General features: G+C 33.3%; 1 pseudogene; it reads right to left on the reverse strand.

Moving 5' to 3' along the window:
* Positions 1-277: 277 nt before the first annotated feature.
* The window catches only part of LOC141551074 (uncharacterized), a 191,745-nt pseudogene continuing 168,121 nt past the window's right edge, over positions 278-23,901 (reverse strand).

A 23,901-nucleotide genomic window follows, 5' to 3' on the forward strand; every position in this document is an offset into this window, starting at 1 on the left:
CACAGATATAAAAATAGGGACAGAGGAGAATAAAGAGAATTAAGTGGGAAAACATTATTCAGGATCAAGAAACTAATATTTCAGGGATTTTTTAAGAATCTTCACATTTAACATATCATAAACATTTTCTTTTTTTTTTAAATAAAAAGCTTTAATAAAACAAAACAAAACAAAAAACCCAAACATTCCTGATTTTGTTTAGAATAAGCATAAATCATAAACTTCTATTGTAAAATTTCATTTTCTAAAGAAGTTGACCAAGAATTAACTATCAGGATTACATTCCCCTTCTACCACTCATATTGGACAAGTCAGTCATTTCTCCTATTCCATTCATTTTCATGGATGCATGGCTCCTGGTATTCTAGTAGTTGCTGTTCATCATTCCATGACTCCTTATGCAATGTTTGATTGAAAATCAGTGGAATTTTCTGAAAACTTGTTATCTGCTTGTGCTTGCTTTGATCACGACAGCCTCCTTTGTAACTCCTACTCAGGTGCAGGGTAGCTGAATTAATAATGTAAATAGACTGGTTTGGCAAGTCCAAGCTCAGCATCATTTGGCTACCAAAAGCATCACCACTTGCTTCTGCTATAAAATTCAAGAAGAGTTCTTCATAGCCATACTGAATATTTGCTTTGTCTATGTTGGAGCTGCCATAGCATCTTCAGGATAAACAAGTTCAACATCTGTTTCTCCAGTCACTTTACCATCAGGTCCAATTTTATTGTGTATTTGAAGGTTGAGTGATAAAAAAAATTATAAATAGCATTTTCCTTAGTTTTATAAGATAATTTTCTCATGCATACAGTGGCCTGCCATACTCTGGAAAGTGGATTCACCATTTCCATATCTATGATCAAACATCCTTGAAAAATAATAATTGAGGTCTATTCCAAAGCTATCCATCCCAAAGGCATATCCATAATTATATCCATTCACCATAGACTCCATATCCCCCACGATAGGCACCTCAACTCATTCTTTCAAACCCAGCTTTTTACCAGTGCTGTTATAGCCTCTGTCAACCTCAGACTGGTTATAAAGACCATAGTCATTAACTTTCAAAAAGGATCATAATGAGTATGAACCTGTGCCCAGCTCCTCTTGAAGATTTCAATGTACTTGTGCCCTTTTATTTTCTTATAATTCTTTAGAGCCTTTTCAGCTTTTCCAGCATGAAAATCTCTCCTACATCCATGGAAGTCATCTGACAATATTGTCCCATTTGGCACAGTTTCCAATTCTTCCTTGCTACAACCAAATGGGAGTTCTTTAAGGTGAACAAAATGATCATAGTCAATGTCTGAGTATTTAGATCAGTGGGCTTCAATACATTAAAAACTTTTTTAAAAATCAGCCTGGGAAGATTGATATAAACTGATGCTGAGTGAAACAAGCAGAACCAGAAATTCATTGTACACAATAACAGCAAGAAGGTATGATGATCAACTATGAAAGACTTGGTTCTCTCAATGGTTCAGTGATCCAAAGCAATCCCAATAGACTTTGGCAAAAAATGCCATCTGCATCCAGAAAAAAATCTAAGGAGACTGAATGTAAATCAATACATGCTATATTCACTTCTTTTTTCTGTTTTTTTTTTTTAAATCTCTCACATGGTTTTTTCTCTTTTGCTTTGCTTTTTCTCTCCCAACATTATTCATAAAGTAATGTGTATTAAAATTAAATAAATTTATTAGGAAAATTTATTTTATTAAAAAAACAGAATAAAAAAAGAAAAACAGAAAAGGAATAAAAAACAAAACTAAGAGAGAACACTGTCAGGTGCTGAGTAAAATATCAGGAAGGATTCAAAACATAAAACAGCAAGTGGTTAGATCAAGAAAGTTTATATGTATTAGTAGAAGAAATTATATTTACTAGTGTCCATCTTTTATTTACTTCCTTATAAATTGTTCTTTTTTCTCTTCTGCTCATCTTTTTTACTTTATCCTTTTTTTCTCCATTTTTCTCTGGTATCATATCCCCAAACAGGCTAGTAATTAAGAAAGGATATATTTATATACACATATGTAGTTATATACATATACATATATATATATATATATACATATGCCCCCGATGTCCCCACATACACCTTCACATATCTTTCCTATCCCTGCTGACCATTTATTGTAACTTGCCTTGCTATTACTTAATGTCCCCTCATCCATGCATCCCTCCCTTGTCTTCTTCCCACACTCTTTGCTTACCCATTTGCCCATTCCTCCCCACCTCATTTCTTTCTACATTTTGGAGGATGCTATGCTTTTCATGGTATAGCTGTAGTGTTGCCTGTTTAACCCATTCCTGATGTGAGTAGGTTTTGAGAACTATTGAGCCCCTTTCTCCCCTCTAATGCCTCCATGTCTATTCTTCCTTTGTACCTCATTTGAATAATATAATTATTATTTTTACCTTAATTTTGCCTGAATCTTACTTTTGAACAATTGCTGATATCAATCTTAAACATATGGTATACATTTTCCGTATTAAAAAAAACATAAACAATTTGTCCATATTGAGTTCCTTGAAATTGATCTCTAATATTGACTCTTATATGTCAGATTTTCTATTAAATTCAGGTTTGATTAATAGAAAGGTCTGAAAATCTACAAGTTCATTGAATGTTCATATTTTTTCATCAAATATTTTGGATAATTTTTCTGGATATGATATTTTTTGGCTACAGGCCTAGTTCTTTTGATTGTCAGTTGATTCTATTACTTGTGGTGTTTTATTGTGGCTGCTAAGTCCTGTATAATTCTAATTATAGCTCCAGTGTATTTGACTTGTTTTTTTTCTTGTTTCTTGCAAAATTATCTTTTTGATGTGGCAGTTTTGAAATTTGGCAAAAATTTCTTTTATGTTTTCCACAAAGGATCTCGTTCTGATGGTAATCAGTGGATTTTTTTCTATTTATTCTTTCCTTTCATGCTACCACTCAAAGACAATGTTCTTAGATTATTTCTTGCATTTTTGTGTCAAGGCTTTTTTTTTTATCACAAATTTCAGGAAGTTCAATTATTCTTATATTTTTTCTTCTTGATCTGTCATTTTTCTTATGTTTCACATTCTATTCTATTCTTTCATTCTTTATAATCTGTTTTGTTATTGCTTGGTCTCTCATAGCTTCACTGACTTCTCCTTGTCCAATTCTAATTTTCAAAGAATAATTTTCATCATTGAGACTCTATCTCCTTTTCTAGTTGGTTAATTTTTTTCACAATCATCTTGTTTTTCTTGGATGGTTTTTATTTTATTTTTAAAATTTTCCCTCAATGTCTCTCATTTGATTTTTTTATTAGTTTTTATAATTATAACATTTTCTTTGACAGTACACATGCATAGGTAATTTTTTTTTTTACAACATTATCCCTTGTACTCCCTTCTGTTCCAAAATTTTCCCCTCCTTCCTTCCACCCCCTCTCCTAGATGGCAGGCATTTCCATATGTATTAAATATCTTATAGTATATCCTAGGTACAATATATATGTGCAGAACCGAATTTTGTTGTTGTTGTTGTTGTTGTTGCAAAGGAAGGATTGTATTCAGAAAACATTTTCTTGAAGAAGAGAATCAGAAACCTTTGGACATAGCAAATAAAATTGATTTTATAGACTACCAAAATAGGAGTAATTTTCAAATCAAAGTCGTTCCCAAACAGCCAGAAATCAAGTCAATCCAATCAATCAATGACAAAAAGGGAAGGGAGAGAGATGACAATATTAATAATTATGGCCTGAAATTAAGACAAAGAGCTATTTAAATAAAATTTTGACATATAAAATGTTGAATAGATAAAGGAATAAATATTAATATAGGGGTAGCTAGGTGGCACAGTGAATAGAACACAGCCCTAAAATCAGGAAGACCTGAGTTCAAATTTGACCTCAGACACTTAATATTTCTTAGCTGCATGACCTTGGGCAAGTCACTTAGCCCCAAGTGCCTCAGCAAAAATAATAATAATAAATAAATATTTTTAAATAGACTCTATTTTAAAATAGAAGTTGAATCAACGTAAAACAATTGCCAAAATTAGGTAAAAAAAATGAAGACCTGTCTCAACAGAGAAAAAATAAGTCCATTATCAGACGTGGTAGTCATGGGCAATTCTGGCTTAGAATTTTAATTTTGTTGTGAAACCATGTGGAAATATAAAAGATTATGAACCATTTTACTTCATAAAACAGTGAGAAGCATTGTGGGGAAAATTCAATTTGCAGAAAAAAAATTGTGAGATGGATAAATTCAAAACAAGAAAGAGAATACAAGAAATAAAGAAGTAGAAAAATTCTGTCATAATTTCTTTAGAAATGTCAGTGGAACCATCACATCACATCTAGTTCCTAATATGCTAGATAAGGAAGAGAAAATGGTATGAAAAAAAATCAGAGATTGAAAGATCAGAGGAGGTACATTTTGTAAGTCATGCAATTTTGAGGGTGCTGAAATAATAATAAAAATATGAGAAGGAAGGTTTATTCAGACTATATTCTTCAATAGATTATGTATTTACAGTAACATTAGTAATAATAATATCTAATATTTCTATAGTTCTTGCCATGTGGTAGGCATTATGCTTCACAATTATTATCTCATTTGATTCCCACAAAAACCCTGGGATGTAGATGCTGTTATTACCCTCATTTTATAGATTTTTATAGATGAGACAAAAAGACATAAAGTAATATGTCTAGTAACACAGAGCTATTAAATGTGTGAGGCTGGATTTGAACTCCCAGCTCTCTCTGCATTGTAGTGCCACCTAGCTGACTTGGTTTTTGTTAATTGTATAAAAGGTTTCTATTGGGTACATGTTAACAGCATATAAAATTATTTAATAAATGCAACAGAGACAACTTTATTTAGTGAATCTCATTATTAATAATAAAGAAGACATAAAACAAGGGAGAAATATGGTTAACATGTGTTTTCTGCTGTTAGGGAGAATAGAAGCTAAGAAAAAAATATTGACTCTGGAGTCAAATCCCTTTTTCTTTCCATTTTTGGTGAGGGAGTTGGAATTAAGTGACTTGTTCAAGGTCACACAGCTAGGAAGTATTAAGTATCTGAGGCTGTATTTGAAGTCAGGTTCTCCAGTCTGACTCCAGGACCAGTGGTGTATACCTTAGGCCATCTAGCTGCTCCTAAATGCTATTCCTGAGGTTTGCTACCTATGACTCTGTACTTCATTTTCCTCATTTATAAAATGGCAGATTTGAATAGATGACCTCTGAGCTCTTTTCTGTTATTTAAGTTCCCAATCTGAAATCTGGCAAGATATTTTAAAAAAATTTTTCTTGTTCTTCTTATGGATAAAATGGAGAATGGTGGGTTGGATGATAGATAGTAAAAGCATGTTTTTTAAAAATAAATTGCATTTTAATCGGAATTGATAATAGATTGATATTAACTGAGAGAAAGATACCTGGGGGAATGCCACGTGACTAAATCCTGTGACATGTCCTGTTCAATATTATTTACAGAGGCTTGAATTAGATGGTGAGCTTGAGAAATTACAGGTGATATGAAGCTGGGAGAGATCTCTGATAAATACATGGTATAAAAGAATTAAGATTTCAAAAGAGTTTTTTTGAAGTTGGAGTGTTGAGTTGAAATAAAGAAGGTAAAATGTACTACTCTTACCTTAAAAGCAAATACTCAATTATATAAGTTTATGATACAGGAAAATTGGTTTAACAAAAGTTTATGCAAAAAAAAAAAAAAGATGAGGTTTTAGTTTAATACAAGCTCAGTGTGAATCAGTAGTGCGATATAGTTGCTGAAAAGCCAAATGCAATCTTGGGAGATAGAAATTATGATTATTCCTGTGATTTCAATTTCTGGTAAGGCAATTAATTCCTTCTGCCAGTGCAGACTGACAACCAAGGCAGCTGGCTAGCGCAGCAACTACAGCACTCTCCTTTGAAGTGAGAGAACTTTGAGTTGAAATCCAGCTTCCCATATGTATTAGCAGTGGAATCTGGGCAAGTCATTTAGTATCTAACTGCCGCAGTGTCCATAATTGTAAAATGGGGATACTAATAGTATGTACTGCTCAGAGTGGCAATGAGGATCACATGAGATAATATTTGTAAAATGTACTATATTTCTAAGTGACTATAATACTGTAGTAATTACTTGATGAATGTTTGTTTCCTTTCTCCCTCCTTCTCACCTTCCATCCCATTCATTTTTCCTTCATTCCTTCCTCTCCTTCTTTACATTCTTTCTTCATCTTTTTTCTTTCCTTCCTTCCTTCCTTCCTTCCTTCCTTCCTTCCTTCCTTCCTTCCTTCCTTCCTTCCTTCCTTCCTTCCTTCCTTCCTTCCTTCCTTCCTTCCTTCCTTCCTTCCTTCCTTCCTTCCTTCCTTCTTTCCTGCTTTCCTTCCTTTCTGCCTTCCTGCCTTCCTTCTTCCTCTGAAATATGAGTTACCCAGAGCACTGAGAAGTTAAGGAATTTGCTCAGCATCACATAACCACTATGTCAAAGATAGGGTTTGAAACTATGTCTTTCCAATTACAAGACCAAATCCCTTTCCATTCTGCTATGCTATTTTTCAAATTCAATCTTAGACTGGAAGCCATGTTTCATGAGGAATGATTGAAGGAACTAGAAATGTTTAGTCTTTAGAAGTTTAAAGAAGTTATATAACAGCTTTCTTTGAATATTTGAAAGGCTAGAATGTAGAGAAAGAATTAGAACTTCATTTGGTCTAGAGAGCAGAATTAAATCAAAGGGCAGAGGTTACAAGAAGGATGTTTTTGGTTCAATTAGACCAATAATTATAGTGCTTGAAACATAGTGGGTGCTAAATAAATGCTTCTTTCTTTCTTCTTTCTTTAGAGTGGAAAGGGCACTTAGAGATCATTTAATCAAATCCCTTCTTCCTACTTTCTAAGATGGACATCCCATGCAGATTTTCCTGTTGTCAGGGGATTCAAGTGCTATAAAAATAATCATAGATGAAGAATTGGAGAGGTACCTCAAATGTTTTCTAAAGGCTATTTCCTGATTATATTTACATTATCATATCTTCAAACCTCTAAATGATTAGAAGAGAGAAATGAGATGATGACTTCAAGAATAAAAGGAAGAAGGGAGGGAACGAGGAAGGGGGGGATTGGAACACAGGGTTTTGCAAAGGTTGATGCTGAGAAATTATCCATTCACATGTTTTGAAAATAAAAGGCTTTAATTTAAAAATGCAAACAAAAAAGAAATAAAGGGAGATGAAAAAATTAGAGAGACATTTGGTGCTTCTGGTTGGATCATGATAATACAATAAAAATGACAATACCAGCAAAATTCATTTACAAAAAAATAAAAATCAAAGAATAAAAAGAGGAAAGCTTGTGTTTTGGGAAAGATTTAATTGAACTGAGAATTGAATTAATTGAACAGGACTATATGAATTCATAGTCGTGGTGATACTTCTATAACCACTGAGTGTAGAAGAAATAGTCTAATTTGATTTGTTCCTTTGCTTTTTTTAATGAAAAGATTTGAGACAATGCACTTAAGGAGTATCATTTTAGCATGACAAAACATATGGCTGAGGAATAGACCTTACCTACTTCTTGAAGATCTCATTAGGAAAAAATCTATGTGAAGTCCTTTGAGATAATTTTAGAAAGAAATGTGCTTTGTAAGTACAAGATATGGATGGCCTCCTTGGGGTTATGATTATTGAATGAAGGGGTATTTTTGTTTGCTTGCTTGCTTCAAACTAGGGAAGAGGGAAGGGAGGATGCTGAATGGGGAGTGGGTTGGGGTGGAGGATTATGGAAGGATAATAGAGTCAAGAACTCTCAGTTAGTTAGTTTCAGACAAATCATCAGATTTAGTTTGTATGTCATTACAGTCCCATTCCTTGTCCCAATAAGGATATATGAATTTTAGAAAGTCTGAACATTATCATTATCAGTTGATACATGATTCACTAATTATTACAAGAGCTCAATGGATCTCACAGAGCTGGAATTTCTTCTAAAATAATTTTTAAAAGGGAGGAGACATGAGGAGGGATGTGAGTGGGTTCATTCCCATCCCACTCTTCCTGGCATATAACTTGTTAGCCTCGAGACAGTGGGACTCAGCAAGTCAGGCAGTAATGATTTGTTCCCACCTCCCCTCCCTATTCCTCAGGCACACAGGCACCCCTTTTGTTCCCCTTCACCCACATGAACTAAGTGATTCATAAATGGTCCTCTTGATGGCTACAGTGGACTCTGATCCTCTTAGGCAAATTGCCTCCAAGGGAAAAGTCCACGAAGTGAGCAAGAGATCGAGTGGGCATAGAAAAATTGCTTCAGAATGATGATAGGGAGTATGAGCGTGACATGGGTCATCATAGCATCCAAATAACACTTTCTAAATATAGATTACCCTTGGGGGCAAAGGGAGGGGGAGAAGAGCTTTATTCAGCTCTCTTCAGCCCTGCCCTGGGAAATGCAGTGAGAAGGGATATTGAGCAAAATGTTTCTGGCCTGGGATATAATAGAGACTCTTCTTTCTGCTCCTTCCCTCACTATTCTCCTCCCCATCCTCCCAAGGCTAGTCTGCTGGCTTTTTTTGGCAAAGCCCACATCCACACTGAAAGACACCTATGAGTTATGGCTGCCTGTTAGTGAAGGACTATTTTCCACAGTAGTTTTCCATGTCTAGCTCAAAAAAATATCCGGAATATAGTGATTCAGGAACTGGCTCTGAATCCAGATCCATTTGCATCAATATATGGTATGTACATGTTATAGTTCTTACATAGAAACTGAGCCACTGGCAAATGTCTACTTAAATGCAAGACATTAGGATGGTTGATTTCTTGACTTCAGATGATCAAGATAAGCAAACATTGGTAGATGATCAGTTCTGTCTGATTTCTGCATGTCAGACTTCTCAAAGTTAAGGTCTCTGTAATGGTCACCATTAAAATCTTTATTCACCCTTGAAGATTAATAGTAATAATAATAATACATTTATATAAAGGTTTACAAAGCACTTTATATATATATATATATATATATATATATATATATATATATATATATATATATATATATATTAGCTCACATAATTCTTAGGTGAAAGTTTCCATCAAATCTCTCTGTCTTTTAAAAAGGTTTGCCTTCCAAGTCACTCCTATTGTGAAGTCTTTCCTAAAGAATCAAGGGAAAATACTGAGTTTGCACAGCTGAGGCTCTGGGTTCTACTTCTAATGTTGGCATTTCTTACTTATATGACCTGAGACGAATTACTTCTCTTTGAGTCTCAGTTTCCTCATCTATAAAATGAGCTGGAGAAGGAAATAGCAAACTACTTTAATATCTTTGCCAAAGAAACCCCAAACAGGATAGGGAAAGTCAGACATGACTTAAGTGACTGAACAACAATAATAAATTAGATGGCAATAGAGTCTAGATAGAACTATCATAAACATACCGTGGATGGGTGGACAATGTTAGCTGCTATATCAAGAAAGAGTAGGAAGTATGGAAGAGCCTCAGATTAATCAGTCACCATTTATCAAGAACTATTTGCCATGCATGCCAGACATTGTGCTAAGCTCAATTGTGGCTCTTCTAAAACTTAGGTTACTAATGGGTCATCTGGTGGAATTTTCCTTTACATGGACAGAATAATAAAAAAGAAAATTGCAAGACCTCTTGTAAGATCATTCATCTTATATACAGTCTAATTATTTTATTACATGCTATATCTAAATCCATATAGTAGTTATCTACTTTGTTATGGTATAAAGCCACATCAGGCAAACCTTTTATGATGGGCTACCTGTTTAATGTTGGGTTGAACTCGCTGTTCATTTGGGCTTATTTCCCAACCTTTAAGTGACTCATCTCGTTGCTGACAGAGCCTGTGACACTGATTTTCAGTCAGTGCTCTTCCTCTGCCAGTACATAAAGGGCAGACTTGTTCCTACAAAATAAATTCAAACAAATGTAGGGAGCAATGGAATGATCTGATTGGAAATGGAATATCTCTTTGACAGTGAAAGCCTTCTTTGCCTCACTCCTAGAAGGCAACTGGGCTGAGTCACAAGCTAATGGAAACAGTGACTAGTTTTCTGTGACTACTCCAAAGTCCCCCAGTGAGTCAGTGGGTGAAGTTCAAACAGGAGATAATTTGTCTTGTGGGGTTTAAGCATCTTTACAAAATTCATTGAGGATCTCATGAGTCTGACTGCTTTTGCTCTGCTAACTAATTTAGCTCATTCTTGCTATATTATGCTAAGAAGCCTTAGCTTCTAAAATGGTCATTATCTGAAAAGTTTGTTTAAATGTGTTTATAAGGTCATGCGGTGGGTGTCAAGGTATATGAGACAGAGGAGCAACAAGTGATTCAGTCCTATGTTCCCATTAAGGCTGACATTGTAGGGAGGAACATTTTAATGTTGAATCAGCTCATGAAAAAAGAAAATTAAAAATCACAGAAAAGGATATCCTAAAGTTCTATCTATGTGAAGAAACAACCACCTGAATGGTCAAAACAGTCAATTAAAATTGTTGTGTATTATACATTATGTCAAATAACTAGCATGACCAACTCATCTGACTAAAGAAAGCGGTAGTTTTGAGTATAGTGCCCATAGAGGCAAAAATATGGATTTTAGGAAGGATCTTATGGAAATAGATTGGTATGATGGATTTAGGGCTAGCCACAGACTAAGTAAGATCTATCTGTGATACATTCTAGCTATATGACCATAAGCAAGTTATTTAACCTCAGTTTACTTATGTTTAAAATAGTGAGAATAATTCCTATAGTACTTCCCCAAAGGATTGCTAAAAAGGATCAAATGAGACAGTATGTATAAAATGCTTTATAAATTTTAAATTACTTTATAAAGTTATTATCAAGGCTGGGAACAACTCTTACTGGCTCAGAACATTCAATTGTTAAATTTTCAGAGTAAATATTTAAACTTCTAAAATAGTCAAATATTAAAAATCATGACTTGTTTTGTTGTTTTTATTGACTGTCTAGATTTAAGAAAGTAATGGAGAATATGTTGATGATGCAAATTTTTCAAAAAATTGTGTACATTTGGGTTTTTGGAAGGCAGTTGTTCAGCATTTATCAATCCATCCCTACTACTTTTACTCTGAAAATCTCTAGAGCAGTATAACTGAGATTTTAGTTTAAATAATAGTGAAAAGTACAAAAAAAATGAAAAACTACTTTCTTTTCACAGGAGAGGAGGTAGTCAGTGATATGTAGGTAAAGAAAAAGTGAGGGAATCAAATTAAATTAAAAAAAATTCTAGGCATGTGTATGACTTCTCTATTATTCAAGCCAAATTGATTTTAGGACCAAGTATTACATACTTGCAAATGAGCTTGAGATAGAGTAAGGCCTCAAACTATGATTTCTGTGATATAAGGAATTTCTTTCACCAATGCAGAATTAGACATTTTCCTGAAATCTGAAGTCTTAAAGACTTGTTCTAAGGATACTGAAAGCTACAGTGAGTAGCATATCTATTACATATCAGAGGTGGCATTTGGTCCCAGGTCTTATCACTGCTGATAGCAATTGTCTGTCCAATATACCTTATTGCCTTCCTTCTCAGCTGTTCTTGAATAACCTAGAACTTTAATCAGTGAAGAAAAGAAAAGACTTGCTACCTGCTAGATGTATGGAGTAGTGGAAAAGAAGACTAATCTGAGAATCAAAAGACTTTAGATGTTTTACTAGCTTTTCTGCTGTCTTACTGTCTATGTAAGAAATATGTGGAGAAAAGTATTTCTTGCCAAAGTCCCCTGACATGTGGGTCTGAATTGATTGTTTTCCTTGAGGGGTGTTGTGGCTATTCTTGAAACTTAATTGGTATTGGCCACTATGGGCTTGGGTCACTGTTATGGCTTTCTGGTTTACTAAGTACAGAAGGACCACTGCTTGCTTAGATTTGAAAGGCAGATCACCATGGGCAACACTAAGGCAAGGAAGCTATGTTTAATTGAACCAAGATTGGAATATCTTTTCCATGCTCTGATGATGTTCTTCCTCTCCTGAGGCTAATAAGCCATCTTATTTTATTATCTGTTAATTGTTCTAAGTCTTTCATCTTATTTCAATAAGGTCCCAGATTGGCCTGACTCAAAGAATGGCAACTACACCATGGAAAGTCAGTTATCCTCTCTAAACCACAATATTCTCATCTGTGAGGTGGAGATCATGTGACATAATGTCTTCATTTGCAGGACTGTTAGGTGGAAAGATCTTTATGACACTTAAAGCAGTTGACATGTGTAAAATAAAGTAGATTGGCAAATATAGATAGAAAACAAAATACAAGCAAACAACAAGAAAAAGAATGAAAATACTATGTTGTGATCCACACTCAGTTCTCACAGTCCACTCTCTGAATGTAGATGGTTCTCTTAATCACAAAGTCAGTGGAACTATCCTGAATCATTTCATTATTTAAGAGAGCCAAGTCCATCAGAATTGATCATCCTATAATTTTGCTGTTGCCATGTATAATGATCTCCTGGTTCTTCTCATTTCATTTAGCATCAGTTTATGTAAGTCTCTCCAGAACTCTCTGAAATCATTTTGCTGATCACTTTTTATAGAACAATATTCATATTCATAACCTTCATATACCATAACTTATTAAACCATTTTCTAACTGATGAGCCTCCACTCAGTTTCCAGTTCCTTGCCACTACAAAAAGGGCTGCCACAAACATTTTTACACATGTGGGTCCCTTTCCCTCCTTTATGATCTCTTTGGGATACAAGGCCAGTAGAAACACTGCTGGATTAAAGGGTATGCACAGTTTGATAGCCCTTAAAAATATTTCTTATTTATAGTTTATTTAATTTAAAATCATATAATAAGTGAAATAATAACTATAGAAGAAAAAATAGAAAATATTGGTGGTTTTTTCATTCCAGAAGGAATAAAACTCAGTTACAGACCTTAAAAACAGTAGATAAACCAAAAGAGAAAATATCTATAACAGAGAGTAATATGGTCTCTAGGATAGTATAAGGCCAGACACTAATTAATAAATATTTTAAAATAAAGGAAAATCCATTAACACCTGATGAAGTAGTGAGCTCTGTGGATGACCAAGACAGCAGGATAGTAGGATGTTCTTAAATAGTTAGAGAGAAAAATACAAAATGATAAGGCAGAATATATAGTCTGTACCACAGAAATAATTAGTAGAAGAGAAAAACCAGATTATATACTGGCAAATCTTACCAAAGAAACAATAGGGAGAATAATGATTGAGAATGCAATGGTACAAATATAAGGAATAATCTGGAAGAAGATGGAAAAAAGCAATAACATTAATAGAAACCATGATTTCTACTCAAACAAAATGTATCAACCTCAAAGAAAGGATACATAGAGCATTATAGGTTCCCCAGAAGGATACAAGTACCAAAACCTGAACATGTTAATGCAAGAAATAATATTTTTAAAATGTCCAGAATTTTTGCATCTACACTCTCACACACATATACATTGAAAAAAATCACAAAGTACTTCTATAAAGAGAGAAGGGAACATGCTACATTGTAAACAAATAATTATTAAATTATCTAGTGGTTAAGCAACACATAATCTTTAAATTACACAATTCTAATAAGAAGCAACAAATTCTGAAAGTATCAAGAAGAAATAAATATAAAGGAAAGAAAATGTGAATGACAAAAGACTATCCTATACCCACCAGAATTGAAGAAAGGAATGGAATAATATTTTAAAAAGAGAAAGAACTCAAGATGAACCCCAAAGTGACATACTTTGCAAAGCAGAGTCCAATCATCAATAAAAAATGATGGAAATTCCATAAAAAGAAGCATTTGAAGTACTTCTACAAAGAAAACGAGGTCTGAGCAAATTGTTTCTCTTGCAAAGATACTGGATAAAGGAAATATGATATGTAAACAAATGGTACATCCAATGAAGGCACAAATAGTGAAATAAATACACAAGAATGAAATTCTTATATCCTAATAGGGGAGGGGATATATGTCATTTAACTCTAGTGTCATCAGCAGTGATAAGAGTTAAACAAGGCTTAGTTGTGATTTGATGATTTTAAAAGAAGAATTAGAAAGCGAGGGAGAAAAAGAATACATAAATGAAGAAAGGAAAAAAGAGAAAGGGAAAGAAACCTCATTGTCATTTGAACTTGTCAAAGGAAAGAACACATACATATATACATGCACACAGAATTTGATGCAGAAGCATTCAACTTAAAAAGGAAACAAGACAAAATAGGGAGACAGGATATTAAGAGGAAAGGTAGATTTAAAAAAAAAAAACTGATCATAAGCAAAATAAACTCTAACCTTACTTATGAAGAAGAGTTTGAAAAGAAGGAAGGTTTATAACATTATGTATGGGGTCTCAGTGAGGGGAATAGGAGGACAGAAGAGCAGAAGTGTACTAGTCATCCAGTATAGGGCACAGGAAATGAGTAAAGTTTCACTACCCTTGTATTATTTATAAAAGAAGTGCTGGAGACAAAAAGAGGGGAAACCATAAGTGAAAAGGATGGAGAGAATTTGAATAGAATGAAATCATCCATAAAACAGAAGTTAACAGAATGGATTATAAAGCAGTATAGAAAACTACATTGCTTGCAAGAACACTTGAACCATAAAAATTCATAGTTAACATAAAGTATTGGGGGAAAACATTATATTTCTCTTAAACTAAAAAATTTAGAGATAGTGATTATTATCTCAGGCAATAAAAACATAGGATTAAGAGATAAATATAAATTTAACTTGAAAGATAGAAAATGAATTAGTATCAATATTAACCTATATGTCTCAAACGCAAAGCATCTAAGCACTTAAAGGGAAAACTAAATAAATTTTTCAGATAAATAGAAAAACTATAATTGTGGATTTCTGTAGAGCCTATTAAGATCTAGATAAATGCAATTAAAAATAAATAAGATGCTGAGCTGACCTAGAGTTTTAGAAAAGTTAAAAACAATGAATTAGCGTTTATTGAAAAGAAATAGAAAGAAGCATATATATTTTCTCAGCACTATATGGAACATTTAAATATGTTTTGGGGCATAAAAATCTCAAAGAGAAAGACAAACAGTATAGTTTTGTGATTACCATAAAATTATATTAAATAAAGAGCCACTGAAGATACTATTGTTGATGATATAATATTATCTGAAGGAATTGGTGAGTCAAAAAAATAATAGAAACAAAATATAATTTTATCTAAAATATGAAAATGTCAGCTTGAAGCTAAGAAAATATTACTTACTAAAAGATGCTCTCAGGTCCGTTTCTCACAATGCTTTATTTGTTCTGGAGTTCACAGCAGAGTAGTAGTATCTGGCAGACTGATGAAAGTGCTTTACAAATAATACTATCAAACTCAAATAGTTTGATATCTTGAAATTCAAATAGTTTAGAAATGGGAGCCATATAAGGCTCTCTGTGGGCTTCATATTAACTTAGAAAACCATATTATCTTTGAGTTATTGTATTTTTATTTATTTTGTTACATTTTTTTCCAATTATATTTTCACCTGGTATGGCTACAAGGTTGGGGGTTTAAAAATATAAGTCAAGCATAAGTGCAGCTTATTAGATAGTATAGGCAATATAAAGAGTTGTGGCCAAAGTGGCGAAACAAAGACTGCCACATGTATGACCATGATGACTCTGAACTCCAGTGGTGCATCTGAAGCATTTTGATTTAAAAATCAAGATGTCTTTCTGCCATTCTCTTGTCTTTGCTGAGAGAGATTGGCAAAGATGATGTAAGGCATGGATGACACTACTTTCTGTGTCCATTTCTAGGACTCTGAGTTCTGAAGCAATTTTGCCCTCTTATTATGATGGAAATTCAGGATTGAAAAGGAATTTGATGATGATATCCCTGAATGTATAGAAGATTATATCTCCTTATATAAAGACACAGATAATGTTTTGTTACTTGAGTAATATTCTTCTTTCTTATTCAGATTGTTTTATATTTTAAGTATATAATGAGATTTTTCTGTTGGATTAAATGTCTCTGGCATAGATTAGCAATGTACTAATAAATTGGGTCAGAGTTTGGATTGTAAACTGAATAGTTATTATTGATGATAATCATCCTGGTAGTAGCTAAAGAGTACAAAATATAAATATAAACTGTTATTAATAAAGGAACCACCAGAAAGTCTATTCTGCACCTAAAATAAGTTTGTCCTTTGATTAGGGAAATCAGAAATTTTAAGGGATGGCAAAGAGGATGATTGTTTCTGGGAATCCTTTCTACTGAGTACTGCATAAACATAAAAAATCAATCATTAAAGGTACTATCTCACTATAACTATTAGGCAATCTTTACCATGGGAAAAAATCTAGCTCATATTCACTAGATAGAAATCTAGGGCCATTAGCCCTGGAAAATTAAACGCACCCTAGTAATTAGGTCACTAAATATTATTAACTTTTCTGTTTCCTTACTAATGTGCATAATTTACTGTCTTTTAGCCAAAATTTAACCAGACATATTTTTGTGGGGAATTTGAAGTGGAAGAAGAAAAACAATTGGCATGAGTTATATAAAAATTATTTTCTTGTACCCTTTCCCACATACCCATTCTCCTGTAATCTCACTCATCTCTCATACCTTTCATATCTATCATGAACCTCTTTCTGGTCTTCTACAAATCTCTGGATTTATATAACTTTGCTAGTGCCACTAATCTGGGGTTATCCTAAAAGGTGAGAGATTGAAGAGAGACCAAGAAGAAAAGGATTGGGGTAGCAAAGAAGATTGAATAGAAAACAAAATTTTAAAAACCTAGGAGGAATCATGGGATTAGAGAATTTGGAGTAAGAAAAAACATTGTGTCATCTAATATAATCCTCTCATTTCACAAATGTGGAAACTGAAGCCTGAAAAAGAAAAAATAAAAAGTAGAAGTTAGGTCAAAACAACATTCTAGGATATATTTAAGATTGATAAAAAAAATTGAGATACAAAAGTGGAGAGAAGGGGGAAGAATGAATTTAAGATTGTTCCCACAATGTTAGAATAAGGAACATTAAACTAACCAAATCTGAGCCTTTCCACACAAAAAAATTATAGAGCAAGCAGGGACCCTCAGAGACAATTTTGTCCAACTCCTTCATTTTAATTGATAGCTACAAAGTAAGGCAGAGAAGTAAAAGTGATTTACCTAATCATATATTAATTATTGACGAGGCAGGGCTCAAATCTAGTTTTTCTGACTCTAAGTTCAGTCTTCTGCCTATTGCATAACACTCCTTTCTTGAAGGGAATAATCCCTGCCTTATCTATTCTTCGTCCCTTGTCACTTTGCAGCTATGATATACATCATTTTATGTTCCTTGGATTTCCTATGTATACTAGAAAATATATAGATATAGATAATGATCCTCATTGACTGTTCCTACTGTTTTGTTTGCCCTTTATTTGCACTGAATCTGCTTATTCTTCAATCCCTTTCTCCCCACCAATTCATTTTAACAGGTTCTTTGAAATCATTGAGGCCCTCATGCTTCTTCAAAAATTTTTCCTCACATTCAGATGAATGATGTCCACTTTCTTCCTAATTTAGCACTTAGGAGATAAGCAAAATGCATCTAATCCTTTTTCTCTATTACAGCCTTTCAAATACCCCTTAAATATATCACATCTATATATTTATTCTTTTTCAGGCTTCTCAGTTCTTTCAACCAATACTCATTGCATGAACTCAAGGCTCTTCCCTAGACATAATTGCTCTCTGATGATGTATAAGCAATAGCCTTTAGATTTTCTTGGTTTGTTTTTTTAATTTAATGATGGATTTGTTGATCTTTTTATTAGTAGAAGTATCCAGAATTATCTATTTTCCCCGAAGTATTGCTTTCACTGATTCCCAAAATTTTGATAGGTTATCTCTTTGTGGTTACTATTTTAATGAAATCATAGAATTTAGTTACTTGGTTTTTAATTAATTCAATCTATGTTTCAAGGTTCTCTATTGAACATAATTTTATCACATTGTGTTCCATAAAAGATGTTTTTATTTCTATTTGTATTGTCAATGTTTTTATATTCTAATACTTGGATATTTCTGTGAAGGGCCCATGAACAATTGAGAAATAAGAATGGTCCTTTCTAATCCCATAAAACATTCTTCAGAGGCTTATCATCTCTAGCTTTGCTAGATATTTTATTTCTTGGTTAGCTTTTACTAAGTCTGAGAGTGGTAAATTGACATTTAGTGAAATTTTCAAATGTTTCTATGATTTGTTCTTTGGCCTATCAATTCTTTAGGATTAAATTAATCCCCAAATAATTTTAATTCTTCAATGCATTTTATTGCATACAATTTTCTTGCATTCTTTATAATGCACATTTAACATTTCTGTTTTTCTTCATTCATATATGTGGGTGGTAGCATTATACATGATCAATTTTGGTGAAGATGTCCTCTGAAGCTGTAAAATATGTATTCTCCTTTCTATTTCCTTTTGGTTGATTGCAATCTATTTAATTAAAAAATTTCTAAAAGTGTATTAGAGTCTTTAATTTTTTCTTATTTATTTTTTGTTAGATTTTTGTAGATCTAAAAAGGGTACATTGAAGTTCTCTCTATTATAATTTTATTGTCTATTTCTCTCTGTAACTCATTTAGTTTTAAACATTTAAACTGTGATGTCTGCTACTAAGTGTTGATATTAATTAAAGTCTATGAAAATTTTCAGCACAATATAATTTTCTTGTTTATCTTTTTTAATAATATATTTTGCTATTGCCTTGTCTGAGATCATGATTGTTAACCCTAATTTTTTTTAATTTTAAAATTTTTAAAATTAAAAAAAAGTTGAAGCTCAATAGATTTTTGCTCCAGACTCTTATTTTAACTTTCTATGAATGTTTCAAGTGGGTTTCCTGTAAACAACATATTTTTATACTCTGCTTGTCTTGTAATCCATTCAGTTATTTTCTTATTTATGAGTGAATCCATTCCATTCATATCTTCCACTGTAAAAAGTTGCCTCTATTCTTTGACTTATTCTTTGACTATAGCAAGTTATTATATTCTCTGGGTCTCAGTTTCCTCTTTTTAAAATGATGAATTAATCTAGATTTCTAAGGTTCTTTCTGGCTCTAAATCTCATGATCTTAAGATCCTTACAACAAATCAGGAAGTAGATCTTATTCCCAGGTGGGGATGGGATAATAATGAGCAATTGGAGTATTGTTTAGCACTCTAAACTGCTATAAGGGAGATTAGCCTGTGCAGAATTTGGCTGTTTCCCTATTTTGCCCATTCTCACTATACTAGAACCTTGTGACTTTACCTTGGGGTATTTCCTGCTAGATTTATTTATTTGCTGTCTGTGCTTTTATAATGTGTTTTGTTTCCCCCCCCAAAAAGACAAATATATACATATATATATATACACAAATATACTACTTTTAATGCCAAGCCAATAGACAGTGTGTATTTGTGTGTGTGTATGTGTATGTATGAAAGAGTGAGAGAATCTATGTGACATAAATCTTTTACATAAAACAATGATTAAAATGTATTTGCACTGATACATTTAGGGTACATTCATGTAAATATTTATGAGAATTACTATATTTAAAGTTTTAGTGCAAATTGACTAACTCATTTGTAGGCCTGGTGATATCACAAGAACTAATTTTGTAAAATCCAAAGTTTATTTTTGGTAGAAGAAATTTAATGAACAAAAAGTTATCTATCTGATAGAGTTGTTTTTTTTTTTTTTTTCAATTGACCAAATAATTTTTTTTTGCCCTTGGACCTTTTCAATAGGGCACTTACTTTACTGAAAGGAAAAATTATCTACACACATCATGATAACTTAGAAGAACTCATTCTAATGAGCCACTAATTGGAGGATACAGAAGGAGGTAGAATAGAGAAAGGGTGAGAAAGAAAAAGGAGAGAAAGGAAAGAGGAAGAAGAAGAAAAGGGAGGAAAAGAAAAAAGGGTTACTAATGCAGAAGGAAAATAGAGGACTTTCTAAAACATGATAGCCGTCTTCAAGTATATGAAATATTTTTGAAAGATATATTACATTTGTTCCATTTGACCCCAAAGGCAAAAATAGAAGCAAAATAAAATGGGTGCAAAGGAGAAAATTTAGGCTGAATGTGACGAGAAATTTGTTTACAAAACAAATTGCAAAGTGTAACAGACTGTTTTAAGAGGCTCTTTAGAGGTCTTGGAGAAAAATCTGTTTGACCATTTACAATCATATAGTTATATGGATTGTTTTTCCAGTCTGGATTTGATTAGATAACTTCTGGGGTTCCTTTGAACTCTAGAGTACAAAGAGGTGGAAGAGAAAGAAAAGTGATAGCTCCCAATAACTTCCTCATCAACCACTGTGACTCTTTCCTCATCCTTTCCTGAGCCAGCACCACAATTATTGTCTTCCTTAGAGGAAGAAGCCATATTCCCATCCATCCAAGCAATACAAACTGGCACAGGTCACAGATTTTACTGTACCTATTATCAGGCTAGAGCTTGTCTTGGCACAGAGAACATGGGCAAATCATAACCACGGTGGGTTTCATTTTTATTGTCAGCTGATGTTATGATCCTCTTCAAGATTGAAGGAAAAATACCAATAACAGCAGCACAATGGAGGCAAAATTTATATTATCAATTTCAACAGAATTTTGGTGAAAACTCTTAGAGAATACATATGTCACTACATATGACTGATTGTTATTGTTATTGTCTAGCCCTGATATTTCACTAGTGCAAGAAACTCTCATTGAGAAAACTACTTCTATGACAATGCATATCCAGCATCTTTATTTTTACAGTCTTAAGAGAGTTGACTGAGCACTTGGAAGTTGTGTGACCTAGGACCACACAGTTTAAGTCAAAGCTAAAACTTGTACCCAGTTCTTTTTGGCTCTGAGTTCTGCTCTGAGTATGTCATATTGCCTCTCACTAAAGAAATGTAAATTATCAGTAAATTATTCATGATTATCATCATCAGTTACTTGGACAGATGACTTGTAAATGTTATTGTCACAAGGAAAACTGGACCAGAGAGTTATTCATGGCTTTATGAGAACTCATCACCCTCCTAGGGAACCAGCTCAAAGGGTTTGAGTTACTAATGGTTGATCAATAGCATTGTTTCATTAGAAGTCCAGGCATTTATAACAAAACACATCTTATATGCTAGTCTCTTTTCACCCAGAAGATTCTCCAAATTCTTCCCAAACTGAACCAGCTTCCATGCCACAATTGGAACCACATCTCTCTTCCCCAAAGCAATCCAAATCTGCTAGAAAAATCAGATGAGTAAACAGTGTATATTGCAACTCGACACAACCATTTAAAATGGAAAGCAAATATTACCATGTCCAATTGAAGCCACAGTGACTGTATAGAAAAAGTGTGTCTTTGCAGAACCATTCTTGTGAATTAGGAATAAAAATGACTTCCCTTCATCCCCACTTTGTCTTTGTGAGATCTCTTTATGATAGATTAATAGAGAATCTCTGAATGGTGGTGATTGACCTAGAGAAGTCCATCAGAAGATCACAAACTTATTGATTCATTCATTCTCTGTCTTCTAATAGCCAAAAAACACACATTAGCTTCATGACTTTATAGTTAGTGACCACCCATCAAGTACATTTAATGCCTTTGTTTAATAATTTAGTCAGTGATTCCTTGTGTTGCCTCCCAAACATGAAGGTATATTCATTTATCTAAGTTGAGATGACTAGATCCTTCTTTTCTTTTTTAAGTGACCTAGAATCTGAATTGTACATAATTCACCTTTTCTAGGAAATCTTGTGTAACAACATTCTGCACCTTGCCCTACCCCCTAACATGGGTGATGACCTCAGTTCTTACATAAAACTTTCTTTCATAACTAATCCACTTATCATGTAATAGTCTATATTATAGCTATCATAGTTCGAGGGTTATCCTCAAAGGAAGGCACCATGTCTTATTTCAACTTTATATCTTTTCCAACATGTAGCACAGGGTTCTACATATAGTAGGCATTTTATAAAGTTTGTTTTATTATTTTTTAGTTACAGAAGTCATCCATTTCCTATGCTCTCTGAAAACACCAGAGTAAGAGGGATAAAGGGAGAAAGGAGGGATAGAATTTGGAACTGAAGATAAAAACTAAAAATCGCATTAAAAAAACACAACCCTGGATCCCATCATACTGCTGCTGTTCTTTTTAGAGATTCCCCTATGCATCAAGAGGAAAATGTACCAAACCTATCCTATTCCTTACACATGGTATCATGTGGGACATAAATTCTAGGATTTCACTTTCCTACCTCCAATAGGTCCAACACACATATATACCCATAGCAATATTTTTGCCTTGGAAAGAATTAGTCAAGAATCTAGATTATCAGAAAATAATGATGACCCAGTCACAAAGATGACTGATATGTGTCTGTATTGTGTAGCACGGGAAAGCTCTTTTTGGTGTTTGTGTGGAGATGGATTGGAGACAAAGACTTGTGGCCTGAAAGCCAGTCAATAAACTCCAATGCTTCCTATCACCTGTAGGGTTATATACAAACTCCTCTAGTTGGTATTTGAAGCCCTTTATGAGTTGACTTCACTCTACTTTTACATTCTCATTATACATTATGTACATTCCCCTTCACAGACATTCCCACCAAAATGGCCTTTATAATATTCTTTATATATAGCTTTCCATCTTCCATCCCCAGATCTTTGTACAAGCTATCCTCCTGAAAAGGCCTCTCTCTTTATCTTGACTATTTCAAATCTCCAGCTTCCTTCAAGTTTCAACTGAAATTCAGCCTCATATATAGGACCTTTCCTAATTCCTCTTCCTCTCTCTTCCCTCACCCCTCATATTAATTATTTTTAATTTATGGAATAAACAAGAATTTCCATAATAAAATATAATGATAAAAATGCACATGAAACTGCAAATCTATTATAGAATGCTTGCTATTCCTAGATGTTTTCCCTCTGTCCTCAAGCCCTCAACCATTCTGTTATAGTTCACTCTTATAATAAATAATGAAGCTGCTCATTTTGATGACAAGATTTGGGGCCTCCAATTCAAGGTATCTCAGCTCTTTTGCTTCATTTCTCAAAACTTCTCATTATTGTCTCTTAATCTATTAATTTTTCCCCTCAGGTCAGAATCTCTCCTTTAACCAGTACATGCCTATGAATGGGGGAGTCTATTTCTTACTAAAATCATTACTTCAACTTATTTCCTTCATCCCATATCTTTCAACATTTTCCAGGAACTTGGTTCTAGTATTTCTTCTCTCCCATGAATTGTCAATTTTTCTCTTTCGATTAATTCTTTCCCTTCTGCATATAAAAACATAGTTTTCCTCTATTATAAAATATATTCCCTTAATATTTATACTCATTATATACTCTGAATCATTACTGTATAATCTTTTATTAATCAATTTCTTGTTTTTATGAAAAAAAAAGTTCAACAAAACCTAGGTGTCAGGACCTGAGTTTGTCATTTCTTATGATACAGTAGTATTTGTTTACTTCAGTTACTACTATTTGTTTAATCATTCTCCAGTAGATAGGTAACTGCTTTTTTCTCCTAAGTTCTTTGGTCCTACAAAAAGAAAAAGTATTGCTATTTAATATTTTGGTTTACAAGGTTTACTTCTAACTACTTTGGGATATATGATCATACTATTAAACCCTCAAAATCATCATTTACATAATTACCAAATCTAATAGGCTTTTTGTTACTCTTATTCCATAAGATTCTTTCCTTGGACTGTTCCTCAATCTACACCTCTAGCAATTCTAATTCATTCTTATGTATTCAACTACCAATTCTATGATTATTCCAAGATCTACACCCATCCTGAACCACTA

This window comes from Sminthopsis crassicaudata, chromosome 1, assembly GCF_048593235.1.
Source record: "Sminthopsis crassicaudata isolate SCR6 chromosome 1, ASM4859323v1, whole genome shotgun sequence".
In the NCBI taxonomy this organism is placed as follows: domain Eukaryota; kingdom Metazoa; phylum Chordata; class Mammalia; order Dasyuromorphia; family Dasyuridae; genus Sminthopsis; species Sminthopsis crassicaudata.